We start from the raw sequence: 19,497 nt of genomic DNA on the forward strand, positions 1-19,497 counted from the left end.
TATGTTCTTGTGCCAGGTTACTTTTAAATATAGAACCTACAAAAAATATTTCAAAATTTATATAGGCACCAAAATACACATAACTACTTGAACATAATAAAAAAAATTTAGAATGGGAAATTTCATGTTTTATGCATGATAACTCATTGAAATTTTTTAACATGCTAACATAAGTTACATCCAAATATATGACAATTTCAATTTTTTGGACAAAAATACCCCTAACATTCAAACACTCATTTTTTCTCAGTCCGGACTCTCTCTTTCTCTAACGTTTCTCATTCTCTCACTCTTTCTCTAACGTTTCTCATTCTCTCACTCTTTCTCCAACGTCTCGCATTCTCTCTCACTCTCTCCCTCTCTCTCATTCTAATATTGTAGTTCTCGAAAAAAAATACCAAAATTAAAAAAAAAAATCATATGAAATAGATTTTTTGTGAAAAAATATGAACCTCCAAAGTTTTAGTCAAATTATAGTGTAGAGCATCGAAATTGTATAGAAAAAACATTGTTTGGCCAAAAATCAAGTTTTCTTGATTGCATTGCATTGCAAAAGCAGCGAATCACTATCAATTTTGCATCGAAAAAATATCATTTGCAAAAAAAAAAAAGTTTTCATGATTGCATCGCAAGAGCATTAAAACACCATCGATTTTGCACTGAAATTGCACTGAAACACATCGTTTTGGCCAAAAATAAAATTTCATGATTGCATCGCAAGAGCATTGAAATTGCATCGATTTTGCATCGAAAAAGCATCGTTTTGGCCAAAAAATAAGTTTTCATGATCGTATCGCAAGAGTATCGAAATACCATTGATTTTGCATCTATTGCTTATTGAAAAGTTTAGGCGGTCAACCTAGCGTCCAATTTTTTTTGGCAAAACTCATAATCTGTGGGAAATTATGATTTTGGAACCCTATAGTAATGACAACTTATAGAGCTTTGGAAAAAAAAAATTGTAGGAACTTTTTCGCCAAAAATTTTGATATTGAAAATTTATATATTTGAAATTTCTATAGATGCTATTTTTATTAATGAAAACTGTGTGTTTTACCTTCTGCGACAATGTTTGGTTGTCTTATAGCGACGACATAGGCCCATACAATGATGTTAGAAGATGGCCAACAATCACGAGTCGTGCAAACACTGAAACAAGACTACTAAGCACTAGCACATACATATTATTAGAATATGAAAAGTGGTTTAGAAGTATCAAATGTGTGGTTATTAATTTCTAAAAAAATGTACAAGACAACAAAACTCTTGTTTCATCCAAATATTATTATAGTGATAATTTTTTTCTTGTTTTATTGTAATGAATAAACTTTAAACTAATATATATATTAATATATATTTGAGAAAATGACATTCTTTTATAAAATTAAATATTATTATAATTTTACTTTTAGTTTAAAAAATAAAAATTATAAAAAAGGAATTAAATTGTTTAAATTATTTTTTATTAATATTAATTTACTTTTTGTTTCTAAAATAGCACAATAAATTAATTTATTATAATAAAATAAATGAAAAACAGTATTTTATTTTTAATAGAGGATTAATTTTAGTAAATTTCATAAAATAGAAAGTTTTGATTAAAGAATTTTATATAAATAGTTAAATTTGGAAAAAATATGGGGGCTAAAGTGATTTATTTAAAAAAAAATAAAAGAATAATGTAAAATTTTTGTTGTTAATATGCCATCAGCAACCGAAAAAAATAAATAAGACAATTCAATTTAAGCCTGACTTGTATTCTTTTTTTTTTTTGCAATTACTTCAATTTGATAAATTTGATGAATTATATATGGATTTATATTTATTTATACTGCTATTCTAAAAGCAAGAAATATTCATAGTTAATGTGGGATTACCACTATTAAACTTCTTTTCTATATATGTAAAATCATAAAAAATTAAAAAAAAAGCTTACGCGTGGTTAATGGTATGGAGCGCCAATTTTTATTTTTTTTTAAAAAGAAATATAAATTTTGGTTATTTGTTCAGATGTGGATTGGAAGTCCTACAAAATAATATCGATTTTTTTGTTGTGAATTCTCATTTCTCAATAAATGAATATGATTTTAGAACTCTATTTGGTAATTTTATGTTGTTTATATGAATTTCATCTCATATAAACTTTGTAAACTAAACACATTATTTTTTTATGAATTTTTAATACATGTTATCTCTTAATTATAATTTTAACATATAATTCACATTTCTTAATTGTAATTTTAATATGTGGACTTTTTTATTAGTTTATTTGTAGTGGTTGGTCTCCATTCTTTATGTTTGTGGGTAAGTTTGTTTCTATCTTTATTTTATTTTTTTGCAAATTGGTCTACAATAGCTTGTTATTTTGTTAGGATTAAAATTGTTAAAACTTCTGTTAATAAAACTACAATAAATAAATTAAATATATATTCATCTCTACATTTAATGTGTATTGATATATTGTTCTCAAGTTTTTTTTATTTTTTATATATTTTGAATTTCTATTTGAGATTTGAAATAAAATTGCATACGCATTTTGAGCCATATATGGGCCATTTTAAGGCCCAATATGAATAAGTCAAAGGAAACATAGGCCCATTGTGAGTCCAGTCAAGCATTAATTGAACAAAGCTTAACACTTTATTTCGGAAGAAAAATACGGTGGGGTGGAGGTGCAGGAGCTTATCATGTGACCCACGTTACTGAGCGGTGTTATTAAAAATATTAATAAAATCCCAGTGCTAACATAATAGCTGACTCAGCATACGGTTTCGGTCAACTTGAATACGTGGAGAGATCATGACTCGTGAGAATGTGTTCACACCCATCTCACGTATATATGAACTAATTATTTAACCAATGAGCTTTTGGTAGGAATGCTAATTTTCCTTTAAGGGAGGAAGTCCTGCAGGGACCCGCCCTTTATGAGGGCGCAAAATCCCCGTCTAAATAGGGAACGGGGCGGGGATGATGATAATTTTTTATCTCTAAATGTTAAATGGACCGAGGACGAGGATAGCACTCCCCGCCTTGACAGGGTCTGTTTAAATTTTTATATATTTTTGTAATATTTTATATCTTTTTTTATGTGTTTTTGTAATATAGTATTTTTTTAATATTTTAAATTTGATTTAGGATAGTGTTTAATATTTTAAATTATAAATATTGTGCAATATTTTAATTTACATATAATTTGTGATTTTTATTTTAAAATTTTAATTTAAAATTTATTTTTTACATAAATGGGTTCCCGCCTCAATAGGGGATTCCCCACCCCGTCCCCGAGAGGAATAAGCAGGGATGGGACAGGAATGGGGATTAGAAATATTAATGGGGACAGAAACAGGAGGAGCGCCCCTACCAATTCCCCGCCCCATGTGCATCACTAGCTTTTGGTGGGGTGGTTAGTCATTGAGATTATAACTCAAGAGTTCAAACCCCCCAACTATCAATTTGTATAATATGTATGGATATTTGTACTTGTGAGGGTATTTTGTCCTCACATTTATTACTTTCCATTTATAAGCATTATTAGTGACTTGCATAATGAATGTGTTGACCCACGATTTTGCCAACTGACACGGAGTCAAAATATGAGTGATATGGACAAATATAAAGAGAATAATATAATGACGAAAGTAAAGAAAACACAGCAATTTATAGTGGTTCGGCCCCAGGATCTGGTAATGACCTACGTCCATTTAGAATTATATTGATATGAAATCAAAAGTGTGATCAGAGAACTTGGGTTCAATGAGTTTCAGCACTTCACTTAAAGCAATACAAGTTTTCTAGGAGAAATTCTATCTCTCTATGATTTTTCAGCCAAAAAAAAGTCCCCTTCCCTTGAGCTATATCTTGCTATTTATAGGCTCAAGGAGGGTTACAGAATATTGTTGCAGATATTATCCCCTGAATAGTGGGATATTCAGAAGATTGCATGAGATAAATTCAAGATTCACAAAGATCTTCCCACAAATGTTGCTTTGCTAGTGGAACCACCGACCAGACTGGTCGTGGCAAAGATAGGCTTGTCATGCTTCTGGTGTGTCTCCTGATCGATACTCTAGCAGATGCTTCCAGGTATCAGCCACGTATCAAGAAATTATTCGCCACGTCACCAATGCTAATTTACCTGATAACAATTGCCCCCCAAAGTTTATTTACTACGAACAGTGAATAAACTTTGAACGTATGACTCTTCGGTAACCCCTCCTGACGTGTCAGGACCCTTCGTGTGTTCTTGAAAAAAGCAAACCACTCCTGTCTAATCATGGCTTTTCAGTTCCCCAGCAACACTTTTGACGCCCATCACGTTTCCCCATACTTCGAAAAAGGAAAATTAATGATCACGCCTTTTGAATATCAGAGACAAACTTATATAAGATCACCAGAGCCATTTCTTTCCTTTTCACGCACGCCACTACTCCGCCGAAAACCCTAAAAACCAGAGCTTTACCTTCTCCGGCGAACGTTCTCTTGCACTTTCAAGGCTCAGACGGTGGGTTCCTTGACTCCCGAAGCTCTCACTTCCACCTTCACGACCATTTTCCCTGGTAAGTTTCTTGAAACCTCATGCTTCTAATTTCTCGTGGTGCATGCTTTTTGATGGCATACTGTTTGAGTCTCTTGGCCTCTGGTTTTTTAAGCGCCCGTAGATAGAATTTTTTTGTAGGCAGAGTAGGCTTATGAGTTGGTTTAAAACCCAGGATCAGTGCTTTTTAGGACGTAAAATCGAAGTAGCATTTTGATTTTTAAGCCAGTTGAAAATAATTTTTCTCGCCCTAAGGGGAGTCGAAAAAGCTTTTCAGGAAAACTTTTCACTTTCACCCTCTGATCCGCTTTTTAAACTGTTTGCTCAGAAAGACTTAGTTTCTTGCTAGAATGTTGTTGTATAAAGGCTTAGCTTCTATACTCGACCAGCGTTATTCTAAAAGCCTTCTAGACTCCTCTGACCTCACCTCCCCTGTAACGCCCCAACTCCAGGGACCGTTACGGTGTGTCTTGTAAACAGTGCTAAACTCGCTAATCGAGTCATTTGGCCAAAATCGTGAACTAAGTATGATTAGCGGTTTAGGGATTAAACATTTTGGATAGGTTGTAACGTTTCACTAGAACGTTTAATATATATACATTGGGATCTCGAAAATATAAATTTCAGAGTTTATTACAGAAAATATTTACAACAGGCCGTTCTAAGCGGCAAAACAGGGTTCAACCCTAGTTCCACTTTAAACCTCGGCCGTGGCGGTCGAGCAGCTGCATATGTACACGTCATCACCTAAGCTCTCCAACTCAAGGATGGTCCAGCTTCCTCTTGCCTTTACCTGCACCACATAGCACCCGTGAGCCGAAGCCCAGCAAGAAAACATAACACTTTTCATAAACATTATCAAATGATTATCATTATAATCACACTGAATATAAAGCTTTCAAACCAATGGGTGAACATCACATGATTCTAGCGGGAGAGTGGCTGTTAGGTAAGCCACCAGCCTCCAAGCTCTGCTTCTTAGCGGGAGAGTGGCTGCTAAGTAAGCCACTAGCCTCCAAGCTCTCTTTTCTAGCAGGAGAGTGGCTGCTAGGTAAGCCACTAGCCTCCAGGCTCTATTTTGTAGCGGGAGAGTGGCTGCTAGGTAAGCCACTAGCCTCCAGGCTCTTTTTGTTCATCGACCCTCAAGGTCGGTCAGGCATTAATGCTCCTTGAGTCATTCAATGCTAGCAGTCGATTAGATCTAATCCCCGTTGGCTTGCGTGAACCACGCTAAGACCGTTCTGACTAATAAGTCAGCGCTATGTGATCAGTGTCCAGTATCACTGTCGAACTTGACTAATAAGTCACAGCCTCACAGCTGATACTAACACCTTTACCAAATCTGACTAATTAGTCAGTGCCATGCACAAGTAAGCAATGTTATCAATGTGTATCATATGCCAATTATCCAGGAATAGGGCATTCAGCATGCTTACCAAATAGTTGCTAGCATAATCATGATCATGCACAAACTCAGAGACTCAAGCTCTGGCCAATCTCATATTCATCATTCACGGCATGCCCTAATCACATGTTTCTCGTGCCTTACATGCATCACACTTAATCATCCAGCATGCCTCAACAACAGTCATATTCAAATGGGCAAAATCACCAAGCATTCATTATGCTATCAATGTTTACATTTAAACATCCAACATGAATCAATCATAGCCATGCATGTCATACTCAATGGCCAACCAACATGCATCATCATAACCATGCATGTCATGCTCAATAATCAACCAACATGCATCCATAGTAGCCACGCATGTCACATATACACAGGGTGCAGTTTTCTTACCTCAAAGCCGAGCTAGAACGATTAAAAGAACGACCCTTGAGAACGATCAACTTTTAGTCCTTTAGCGGTCACCTAGTCATAACCAAATATAAGGTATCATTAATAAAAAAAATGATAACTGAGGGTTCCCAAACCAAATCCCAGCCCCCGAGACCTCAAATACTACCCAACCGGATACTAGGTCCAACCCCGAGGCCTATGGTAAGAATCCCTAAGCTAAAAACCACTTTTTAGCAAATTTGGCCTTATGGGCCGCGGCCCCCAAAAGCTGTGTCGCGGCACGCCTCCAAGCCCCATCCGCCAGACACGCTTGGGCCGCGGCACACAAAAGCCGTGCCGTGGCACCGAGCCCAGTTCAGCCTAAAACCAGCACGCGAACTCAGAATTGCCCCTGCATTTTCCCTTAGAACCAGCCCCTCAAACCTTCATAAAACCTCTTCCTAACATACAATTAAACCCCTAGACAACACCCATAACCTCCCCTCATCAAAACCCAATCCTATAATCCTTCAAAACCCCTTTGAATCCAAACTTCTCACAAGAATCAAAAGCTGAAAACCAAAACTTGAAAACAGAGCAACACCTGAAACCAAAGTCTAAAACTCACCTTGAAACCTGTTTTGAATCCCCTTTAATGGTTGAAACAAGTCTCCTAGCTGCCACCTTTGATTTCCAAGCTTAACTTCTTGATTTGGGCTCTCAAAATTCAAAGAAAGGTGAGGAAGGATGCTTGTACGGGATGGAAGGAAGAAAGAGAAGATATACTCTGTTTTACTCTGCCTTCTACAGCCTTCTAAACCTCATGCATATCCAAGCCAAATGACCTAAATGCCCCTAGGTCTTTTAATGGCTTCTAAACACTCTCAAGGGTAAAATCGTCCTTTACAACCTATCTCGTTAATTATAATTAACGCTCTCCAATTCCCGCTATTCTCAATATTCCCAAATACCATTAAATCATATCCCGTTACCCTTTAATTCCCGGTAACGCTCTAATCATTAAATTCACCCCGAGACTCACCCCGAGCCCCGAACTTAAACCCGTTATGACTAGACCGAACACTTACATCTCATGATCGTCTCATGTCGAATAGCTCGAACCAATCCAACTTATAATGTGGCTATATTAGTCAATCACAAACATGCACCCAAAATATACAATTACGCCCACAGTGGCCAAATTACCAAAATACCCTCATAATAATAAATTCTCCCATATGCATGCTTTCACCATCATACAATAATATAATTCACGTAAACATGCATATAATCATTAAATACTATAATAAATCAATTATGGCCCTCCCGGCCTCCTAATCAAGGTTCCAGACCTTATTAGGAAATTCGAGGCATTACATCCCCATTCTTCTGTTTGCAGATTTTAATGCCAGATTTGTGGGGAGGTGAGAGACCCATCGACGACGACCTCCTCGCCCAGCTGCTCGAGGGAGAAGAACAACCAACCGATCGCATTCACCAGATACCTTTTTCACGAGCCTCTTCCAGACCACATCCTTCTCCTCCAATGGCCCGTTCAAAGTCTTCTGGCAAGAAAAGGCCCGAATCTGAAAGTAACCCTACTTCTCCTGCCTAGCCTGGCTTGCAGGCGGGGGCTCCCTCGACTAGTGGTCGAGAAAATTTTGTTCCTGACCCTAATATCCAAACTAGGGCTCGTCCTCGTCATAGGAATCCGCCTGATGTCGAGTGGTACACTCCCCCGGCCAGTTCGATGACCCCTCGGATGGTCGCCAACTGCTTCAGAAAATTCCCCCTTACGGAGGTAACCATTACACGTCCTATTGCGGACCAGAGGGCTAACCGTCCAGGAGGAGCGCACAGCGCCTGGTCCCGGTATCACATTGAAGCGGGGGCTTATCTCCCTCTTCATCCTTTCTTTGTAGGGGTGGCCAATTATTTCTGCGTCGCTCCCTTTCAAATAACCCCTAACGGATATAGGATGTTGGCTGCACTCTATGTCCTGTACAAACTTAACAAATGGCTAGAACCTTCACCTCATGAGGTTAACTACCTCTTCGACCTCAAGTCCAATCCTCAGCACAACGGGACGGGCTTTTTTCACTTCTGTCACCAGGAAACCGGCTGGACGTTCCTGAGTGGTACTACTCATGTCTCGGACGTGGGGCATTATAATAAGGAGTACTTCTTTACTCCGAACATAGCCAGTAACAACTTGGCCTTCGCGAGAGGAGGTAAGAGCTTGTCTTTTGCTGGTCGATACTTTTCCCCAAAGTATATTCTTTCATTTTTTCTCAATTTTGACCTGTTTTTCAGGCCCCTGGTTACGTCCGACTCCAATACCAGACATGGTGTTGAGGTCCAATGCTCTGGCCAGGATGTCTGATGCAGCGAAAAGCGTCAAGGCCCTAATCCTTGAAAAGAACTTGAGGTCATCTGGCCTCCTGGCTCCTCGCCATGAAAATAGAGGGTCCGTGGTGGACGAAGCCATTGCCGAGGGAGTTCCCGAGCAGCAACCTCCTGTGCCTTCTCCCAGGAGGAGGCCTACAGGAGTTACGATCAGGGAACCCACGGGCAGCCCTTCTGCAGAAAGGCCTTCTGCTCCCCAAGGCAAGGGGAAAGAAAAAGCCACAGAGCCTCTTGTTGACTTGGGAGAGTCTTCTGATGAAAATGGTAACGTTATTTCGCTTTTAAATGGTTTGCCAATTCCCTGTCATATGTTTGACGGGGACGGTAACTTTACATATGCTCCAAATCTAGGGCCAGACTTCTTCATGCCAGAAAATGAGTATATGACTAATAGAGTCAATAGTATATCGACCAGTAGTTGTAGCTCGGGTATTCACTTTATTATCTTCTTTCTGTTGTATTACTTACTTTCACCTTTTTCTTCCCTTACTAACCTCTTGTGTTTATTTTCATGCAGATATGTCGACTCCCAACATTTTTGACATGTACCAGGCCGAAGAGGAAGAGGAAGTCCCTCAACTTCAACGGAGGTCAAAGAAGTGAACTGGTGAAACCAGTCAAGGCCCTTCAGCCAAGAAGAGTCGACCAGAAGACCTTCCTCAGGGTACACCGACTGGGAAAAGTCCTACGCCAACTGGGCGAACTCCTACCCCTCCTCCAGCTCCTTCTGAACAGCAAAACACTCTTGTTCGGTCCAATCCTCCAGCTGCGCCTGCTAGGGAGCAGCTTTCTCGCGAAGAGGCCCATGGGGCCAGGCTCGTGAGCCGTGCCATTCGATCTGCTAAGGACCGACTTGAACGCATAGGCAAAGGTGAGCGTGTTGGGACCGCCATGATCTAAGCTGAAGAGCTACCGGTCGACCAGATCCTGAACAGGGCTCTGAACGAGATCTCCAGCGTAAGTGTTTCTTTATTCTTTAAGTCCTTTAGTTTTCTTTAGACCTCGTGATAAGTCCTAACTTCTTTTTCTTTCGTTCATAGGCCTTACTTTCTGCCACTACCGCTCGTACCCGAGCCCAGGCTTATTTCGAGCAGGTCGAGGCTAAAGTCCTCGAGAAACATCAGGTGAAGGCGGCCGAGGAGCTTTCTGCTGCTGAGGCTAAGCATGCTAAGGAGCTGGAGACGGTGGTCCGAGAGAGGGATGCAGCGGTGACCAAACTGTCCGCGGCCGAAGCTGCAAAAGATGCAGCGGTTAAGCTGAGGGAAGAGTACCGGTCGTACAACAAAACTCATCTCCGCGAAATCAAGCATCTGGAGGGGGTAGTCAAGACTAAGGATGATACTATTGCCACTCTTGAGGGCAAGGTGCAGCAGTTGGAGCTTGACAACTCCAAGAATCTGGAAAAGTACAAAAGGACCACACTCCGATGTTTCTATAACTTCTGGAAACACAATCAGGGTGCTGACTTTAGCTACCTTTCAGAGGAAGTCAGAGCTGCAGAGTTGGCCCGGTGTGCTGCTTAACTGGCTGAAGAGGAGGCAAGAGCTGCGACTCCTGCAACCCCAAGCATCGTTGGTTTGGAAGAAGAAACCATCGAGGAAGTGACTGACCAGGATGCTGCCTAGGACCCTCTTGCCCCCCAGGCCTCTTAACTTTTATTAACTATTTTTCTTTCTTTTTGAACATGCGACCCACGGGTCGTGATGTTAAGACACTAGTTTCTTTTTAAACTTTGCTGCACGGGCAGTAAATCTTTTTTTTTTATTTGAACAGTTACATCCAAGCAGCAATGCCTGCGGTGTAAAAGCTTAACTCTTGGTGCTATAATATTTTTACTTATTATAACATTTGTCCGTATGACCGAACTTAGCATAGTACTTTGCCATGATTTATCAAACACAAATTTTGAAAAATACACTAAGTACTGAAGCATGCTTTCACTCATTTTGTTCATGTGTTTACATACCTTGAGAGTATGCTTTGCTATCGATGTGCCTTATATGCCCCCCAAGTGATCGAGGAGCTTTAGGTCCTGGGTCACTTGCCTTGACCATGGCCTGTTCGAACATTCCTGTTCGTGTGGAAAAAAAAATGATACTTGTGATACAGCAAAACAACACACGTAATGAACAAATACTTGCAAATGTAAATTCACAAAAGGTTGGCAAGAATGACTAGCTGAGCACAGTCCCTTATAATCTCGTATTAAAAATGGACTAACATGTCTTTACGAGTGATTCTGAAACAGAATCTTACATATATGAGCAGTTAGCCATACATCGTGGCTAACCCTCTTTGCAAAACTTGTAAAAATTAATAGAAAAATCTAAACAAGCCAGTCCTTTAAGAAGGGCTGTTTATTGATAATACTTGCGCAGGTGTTCTCCATTCCAATAGCGCGGAACGAGATCTCCGTTTAAGCGTGCAAGTTTGTATGTGCCTGGGTGAAGGACTTCTTCAATCTGGTAAGGTCCTTCCCAGTTAGGTCCGAGCACGCCAGCAGTGGGGTCGCGGGTATTTAAGAAAACTCATCGTAGCACCAAATCTCCGACGTTGAATTTTCTTTCTTTAACTTTGGAGTTAAAGTACCGGGCGACTTTTTGCTGGTAAGCAGCAACTCGGAGTTGAGATTTTTCTCTTATCTCATCGATCGAGTCTAAGGACTCCATCATCAACTGGCTGTTCGCGTCCTGGTCGTAAGTCAAACGCCGATGTGAGGGGGGATCTAGCTCGACAGGTAACATTGCCTCATATCCGTAGGCTAGACAAAATGGGGTATGCCCCGTCGCTGTTCGATGAGATGTTCTATACGACCAGAGGACTTCAGGTAGCTGTTCTGGCCACGCTCCCTTAGCTTCTTCAAGCCTTTTCTTCAGGGTGTCCTTGAGGGTTTTGTTTACAGCTTCGACTTGCCCATTCGCTTGGGGGTGCGCGACTGAAGAAAAACTCTTAATAACTCCGTGCCTCTCGCAGAAATCGGTGAACAGGTCGCTGTCAAATTGGGTCCCGTTGTCTGATACTATCTTTCTGGGCAAACCACACCGACATACAATGTTCTTGATGACAAAATCGAGAACTTTCTTGGTCGTGATAGTTGCGAGTGGTTCAGCTTCGACCCATTTCGTGAAGTAATCGACTGCCACAGCTGCGTACTTTACTCCTCCTTTTCCTGTTGGAAGTGACCCAATCAAGTCTATTCCCCATATTGCGAAAGGCCACGGGCTCTGCATCTGCTTTAGCTCGTTTGGAGCTGCTCGTGGGATTTTGGAGAACCTTTGACATTTATCACACCTTCGTACGTACTCCATTGAATCCTCGTTCATTGTTGGCCAGAAATAGCCCTGTCTAAGAACTTTCTTTGCCAAGCTCTGCCCCCCAGCGTGATCTCCGCAGAAGCCTTCATGCACCTCTTTCATGAGTTCCTTAGCTTTTTCTGATGTAATGCACCTGAGCAGTGGCATTGAATATCCTCTTCGGTACATAACACCGTCGAGCATTATGTATCTAGCAGCCCGCCTTTGCAGAGTTCTGGTCTTGTTTCTATCTGCTGGTAATGTCCCATTTGTCAGATACTCCAGGTAAGGAGCCATCCATGTATCTTCTGTACGAATTTCCATGTTGGCTTCGACCACATCAATGCTTGGTTTACTTAATCTTTCTACTGGGACTATGTTCAAGGTGTCAGCATCTTTAGCACTTGCAAGTTTGGCCAAGGCGTCTGCATTCGAATTTTGGTCTCGCAGGATCTGCTGGAGGGTGTACTTTGTAAACTGGGCTAGCAAATCTTTCGTTTTGTTAAGGTAGGCCATCATCTTTAATCCTCGCACTTGATATTCTCCCAGGACCTGATTCACGACCAGCTGAGAGTCGCTGTAAATATCGAGCGCTTTTATACTCATATCCCTGGCCATTCTCAGTCCAGCGAGGAGCGCTTCGTATTCTGCTTCATTGTTTGACGCTGCGAAGTCAAACCTGATTGCGCAGTGAAATCGATGCCCTTAGGGCGTTATCAATATCACTCCCGCTCCAGCGTGGGATTCATTGGATGATCCGTCCGTGAATAGCTTCCACGAAGGAGTCTCGTCTTGAGGCATGGGCGCGTCAGGTTGTTTGCACAGCTCACTGTTGGGGAGTTCGGTGAACTCCGCAATAAAATCGGCCAAGGCTTGCCCTTTTATTGCTGCTCGCGGTGAATAAGTTACATCGAACTGTCCTAATTCGACCGCCCATTTTAACAGTCGTCCAGCCGCCTCAGGTTTTTGGAGGACTTGCCGAAGGGGATGGTCGGTCAGAACTGTGATAGGATGGGCTTGGAAGTACGGACGCAACTTTCTGGAGGCTAGAATTAGGTAGTATGCTAATCTTTCGATCGGTGGATATTTCAATTCTGCACCGATAAGCCTTTTGCTGACGTAATAAACAGCTTTCTGTACGCTTTCTTCCTCCCGTATTAGTACCGCACTAGCAGCAACTTCGGTAATCGCCAGATAAATATACAAAGTCTCCCCTTCGATTGGTTTTGATAGGATGGGAGGTTGCGACATATGAGCCTTTAAGGTCTGGAATGCTTGCTCGCAGTCTTCCATCCATTCAAACTTCTTATTTCCCCTGAGTAGATTGAAGAATGGAACGCACTTGTCAGTTGATTTTGAGATGAATCTACTCAGGGCAGCGATCCTTCCGGTCAGGCTTTGTACATCCTTGATTTTCTTCGGCGACTTCATGTCGATCAGGGATTTTATCTTGTCGGGGTTGGCTTCGATTCCTCTTGAATTTACTATAAACCCCAAAAACTTCCCTGATCCGACTTCAAAGGAACATTTGAGGGGGTTTAATTTCATCTGATACTTGTTCAACACGTCAAAGCATTTATGCAAATCCCTCACATGTCCTTCTGCCCTTTTGGACTTTACAAGCATGTCATCCACATATACCTCCATGCTTATCCCAATTAGCTCTTTGAACATGTGGTTGACTAGTCGTTGGTAAGTCGCACCTGCGTTTTTCAGTCCGAAGGGCATTACTTTGTAACAATACAATCCCGTATCGGTCCGAAAGCTGGTGTGATCCTCGTCAGGGGGATGCATGCTGATTTGGTTGTAACCCGAATACGCATCCATGAACGAGAGGATCTCATGTCCTGCAGTTGCATCGACTAGCTGGTCGATCCTCGGGAGTGGGAAGCAATCTTTTGGGCAGACTTTATTGAGGTCTGTAAAATCCACACAGGTCCGCCACTTGCCGTTAGGCTTGGGGACCAGCACCGGATTTGAGACCCACGACGGATAAAACGCTACCCTGATGAACCCATTTTCTTTAAGTCTTTCGACTTCTTCTTTTAAGGCCTTTGATCTATCTCTATCGAGCAACCTTCTTTTCTGTTGCACTGGTGGAAAGGCTTTGTTTATGTTCAGGACATGGCTGATTACTGCAGGGTCTATCCTAACCATGTCTTTATGCGACCAGGCGAAAACTTCCTGGTTCTCTTGCAAGAATCTCACCAGTGCCTGTTTTGTGGTAGGTTCTAAATTCTTCCCAACCCTTACGACTCTGGTTGGGTCTTTTTCATCGAGTTGGACCTCTTCCAGGTCCTCGATGGGTCCTATATTTTCTTCAAAATCCCCAAAGCGAGGATCCAAATCTATATCCTCACTTTGGGCAACCCCCTATTTGGTGACTTTACCACCTGATTGGGTTTGTCTGTCTTCTGTCATCTGCAATCGTTCTGGGGTAGCGCTCCTCGACGCTCCACTTTTTGCCTTTGTGATCAAGGCGTTATAGCACTCCCTGGCTTCCCTTTGGTTTCCCAAAACGCATCCTACCCCTACGTCCGTTGGGAACTTCATGGCTAGGTGCCACATGGAGATGATGGCCTTCAGCTCAACCAGTATGGGTCTTCCAATAACGGCGTTATACGCTGAAGGACAATCGACCACTACAAAAGTGGCGAGTAGTGTCCTTGAGGCAGGCGTTGTACCCGTTGTTATTGGGAGTTTGATCATTCCGGCTGGTGCGAGTCCTTCTCCAGAGAAGCCGTATATGGTTTGATTGCAGGGCTCCAAGTCCTTTACGGACAACTTCATGCGTTCCAGCGTTGATTTATACAGGATGTTTACTGAACTTCCTGTATCGACCAGTACTCTTTTTACCATCATATTGGCCATCTGGATATCCACGACCAGCGGATCGGAATGTGGGAACCGGACGTGCTGGGCATCGCCCTCAGAGAAGGTTATCCCGTACTCCTCTGAGCGAGCCTTTTTCGGCGCGCGGTCCTCCACAGTCATCATCTCGATGTCCTGGTCGTGGCGTAGAGTTCGAGCATATCGTTCTCTGGCCTTTCCGCTATTTCCCGCGAGGTGCGGGCCTCCACAGATGGTTAAGAGCGTTCCGGCTACGGGGGCAGGCTGTAATGGTGGCGAGCGCTGGCGTGTGGACGTCTGCTCGTTGCCACCTGGAGCTTCTGGTTGGGAAGTTCCCGAGGCCCGTACGTACCTTCTCAAGTGTCCTTGTCTTATAAGGAACTCGATTTTGTCTTTTAACTGGTTGCATTCATTAGTGTCATGTCCGTAGTCGTTATGGTAATGACAAAACTTGGTGGTGTCTCTTTTCGAAATGTCTTTTCGAATGGGCCCAGGTTTCTTGTAAGGCACACTAGAGCTTGTGGCCTGGTAAACCTCTCCCCGAGACTCGATGAGGGCAGTGTAGTTAGTGAACCTAGGTTCATAACGATTACCCTTTGCTCGTTTATTGTCGGAGGTGGAAGGCTCGTTATATGGCCGTTTCCCACCATTTTTGCCATTACCGTTGCCGTTTTTATGGCCTTTGCCATTGCCATCAGGTTTCGACCCATTGGCGGCTTTGGAAGGTTCGGCGGCCTTTTTACCCTTGTTCGAGGGTTTCCCATCGTCAGCAATGGCTTCCTCGAGCTTTATGTAACGATCGGCTCGATCCAAGAACTCTTGGGTCGTTTTAACTCCTTCCTTTCGGAGACTCTTCCAGAGGGGAGAGCAACGCTTTACCCCTGCGGTAATGGCCATCATCTTGCCTTCGTCTCCTACTGTTTTTGCTCCAGCCGCCGCCCTCATAAATCGTTGGACGTAGTCCTTCACTGACTCTCCGTCCTGCTGGCGGATCTCGACCAGTTGGTTTGCTTCGGTCGGGTGGACACGACCCACGTAGAACTGTCTGTAGAACTCCCTTACGAACATTTCCCAGGAAACTATGCTTGCAGGTGGGAACTTAAAAAACCACTCCTGCGCGGCTTCAGAAAGTGTTGCAGGAAAGATCCTGCACCGAGCGTCTTCGGACACTTTCTGAATGTCCATTTGGATTTCAAACTTATTCACATGCGAGACGGAATCCCCGTATCCATCAAAGTTTGGGAGCGTAGGCATCTTGAACTTGCTGGGAGTCTCTGCGTTGGCTATCCTTTGGACAAAAGGAGTGCCTTTTCTTCTATCGTGGTCGATGTAAGAGGTTCTTCCCCCGACCAGCTGTTGCACAGCCTGATTCAGTGCGTCTATCTGGGCTTGCAATGCAGTAGGAATAGCTCCGGTCTCTGCTGCTGGAGGGATGTTCTCACCATGCTTCTCTCGACGATCATTGAGTATGTCCCTTAGGTCTTCCTCCCTTCTCCGTTGCTCGCTACCTCTAAGCCGATTGAAGACATTATTTTGCCTGGGTTGCCCCCCAGCATCTTGTCTATTTGGTTGGTCACCTTGAGGTATTTGGCTCCTGCTTTTACCTCTATTTCCGTTCCTCCCATCAGCATTGCCCTTGCCTGAGTCAGCCTCGTTGTATCCGTGGCCATCTTTGAACCTTGATTGGCTGTGGTAAGATTGGCTGTTCCCTCTATTCCCGTCTCTGGCAGAAACGCCCCGAGCGTTAGAGGGTGGCCTGCGCTGGTCGCGATGTCCCCGTGCATTATCATGCCGTGGGGGTCCACGGACCGCAGAGCCTAACTCTGAGTCCCTCCTGTTACCAGGAGGGTAGTGACCTCTGTTCGCTTGGTGTGGCCCATCATTCTCACGGCGTCTAGGACTACGAGGCTGTCGTTCGGCCCTATTCTGCCTTTGCGGCGGGGGATTACCTCGAGCAGCTTGGGATGGTGGATTTGCCTCGGGGTCCAGTGGGACGTCGTCATGGGGCATTTGAGGCTGCTCGGGCCTTTGCGGACTTGAAGGATGGATTGGTGGGCTAGGATTGGGACCCTCCCGAGGTGGCCCATTCTCAGGTTGGTTAGGCTGCGAGGCAGGTGCGGCCTGATTTCTTGCCAACAGCAAGGCTGCTTCGAGGGCTGCCATGGCCTCAGTCTGGCGGTGATCCACCTCTACTTGTCTCTCGCTCAACTCCGCCCGCTGACGATCAAGTTCCTGCTGCTGCCTTGCCATGGCTTCTGCGGCAGTCTCTTGATTGGCCCTCAGACTAGCCAATTCTTCTTGCAACGCGCCCAGGGTACTCTTCAGCGTCGCATCGTCCATTTCCTCCTCTTCAAAATCTAGTTGCGGCTCATCTTCCGCCATGCTTGCGGGTGGAGGAGGAGGTGGTGGATTTGACGGTGCAGCGGCGGCAGTCTGGCCAGCTTTCCTTCCTGCTTTCGCCATCAGTTTTCTTAACAGCAATGAATTGTCCTCTCAATGAAAGCACCAGAATGTTGACCCACGATTTGGCCAACTGACACGGAGTCAAAATATGAGTGATATGGACAAATATAAAGAGAATAATATAATGACGAAAGTAAAGAAAACACAACAATTTATAGTGGTTCGGCCCCAGGATCTGGTAATGACCTACGTCCACTTAGAATTATATTGATATGAAATCAAAAGTGTGATCAGAGAACTTGGGTTCAATGAGTTTCAGCACTTCACTTAAAGCAATACAAGTTTTCTAGGAGAAATTCTATCTCTCTATGATTTTTCAGCCAGAAAAAAGTCCCCTTCCCTTGAGCTATATCTTGCTATTTATAGGCTCAAGGAGGGTTACAGAATATTGTTGCAGATATTATCCCCTGAATAGTGGGATATTCAGAAGATTGCATGAGATAAATTCGGGATTCACAAAGATCTTCCCACAAATGTTGCTTTGCCAGTGGAACCACCGACCAGACTGGTCGTGGCAAAGATAGGCTTGTCATGCTTCTGGTGTGTCTCCTGGTCGATACTCTAGCAGATGCTTCCAGGTATCAGCCACGTATCAAGAAATTATTCGCCACGTCACCAATGCTAATTTACCTGATAACAGAATGTTTGTTAAAATGTGATAAGTTACGTGACTAATGATGGGAAAAGAAATACTTGTGTTGTTAAAATGTGATAAGTTATGTGACTAATGATGGGAAAAGAAATACTTGTTTGTTAAAATGTGATAAGTTACGTGACTAATGATGGGAAAAGAAATACTTGTTTGCAGGGGAGCGTTAAAATGCAAGTTTCACTAAAACGCAAAGGGAGAAAGAAATCCTGCAAGAGGTAAAGAAGAGGTAGAGGCTTCAGCCCAAACTGAGATAACCAGTCCAAATCAGCTCGGGAGGAGTCGGTTTTATTTGGCGGGAAACAAAATTTGAGATGGACACGTGTGCCAATGATAATAAGTCTTTCCTAACCATTTCTTCTGTTATTTTGCTATAAATAACTGATTTCACTTGTAACAAAAGAAATTTTTTTCGAGTTTTTACCATACTGTTTGTTTGTCAGAATATAAAATGAGAGCTGACTTAAGCATCAGAGAATTTTTTTTGCAGATACCTATTATTGGTTCTTGTCAAAGAAGTAGAGTAAAGACATAGAAAGAGAACCGCATCTAAAATTTTCATTTTAGGAAACTCCACGTATTGGAGAAATTGACCTAAACAGTACCCTTATATGTAGTATTGCAGGTCCCTGAGGTGATAATTGTGGTGCTGATGTCCACCCTCTTCCTGGCGAGATTTGACATTTTTCTTTCAATCAAGAGTGTACATGTATGTTCTATGATGTCCCCTCTTCGTGGTCTGACACATTATATGTAACAAATAATTAAATATATAAAAATAATTTTTTCTTAATACATATTTTTTTTATAGTTTTTATTTTTTTACGATACTTAATTTTTATTTAAAAAAAAATACTTACTCAAGTTTTAAAAAATATAGTCTTAAGAAAAACAACTTATTGTATGAACCCGAAATAAATTTAAAAAAATACAAAAAAAAAAAAAAACAATATAAATCAAAACAACAAAATATCAATAAAAAAAAAAACCTATAAACAACCCAAAAAAAAAAAAGACCAAACTATAAAAATTTCCTCAAAAATGTAAAATTGAAGAAAAAAATTAACCCTAAAAATATAATTTTTAATGGAAATTAAGTATTTTATGTAAAAATCTAAAAAAAAACTAATTATTTAATGGTCATGGGCCCACTTTAAATCCCATACCTATTCTGGTCTCATGCATTATATACCTACGATGCAAACACATGTTCATTGGATCTAACCTTTATGGGCAAAAAGTCAATAAATTAAAAAAACTGAAAATATTATTTTACTGAATGAATAAATTATTCTACATAATTCCTAAAATTGTACAAGACATTAAAGCCCTTGTCTCATTAGTAAATATTTTATTAGTGGTAAAATAATACAAATTGAAATCTTGGTAATTTTCGAGAATATTGTTATAGGATCAGGGAATAAGATGAGAATTTCAGAGAAGAAACAAAAAAGGAACAATTACAGATTTAATTTTCTTTTGTAACACGAATCATTATTTAATAGAACAGTTTCGTTAGATA

Source organism: Humulus lupulus, chromosome 5 (assembly GCF_963169125.1).
Source record: "Humulus lupulus chromosome 5, drHumLupu1.1, whole genome shotgun sequence".
Taxonomy (NCBI): domain Eukaryota; kingdom Viridiplantae; phylum Streptophyta; class Magnoliopsida; order Rosales; family Cannabaceae; genus Humulus; species Humulus lupulus.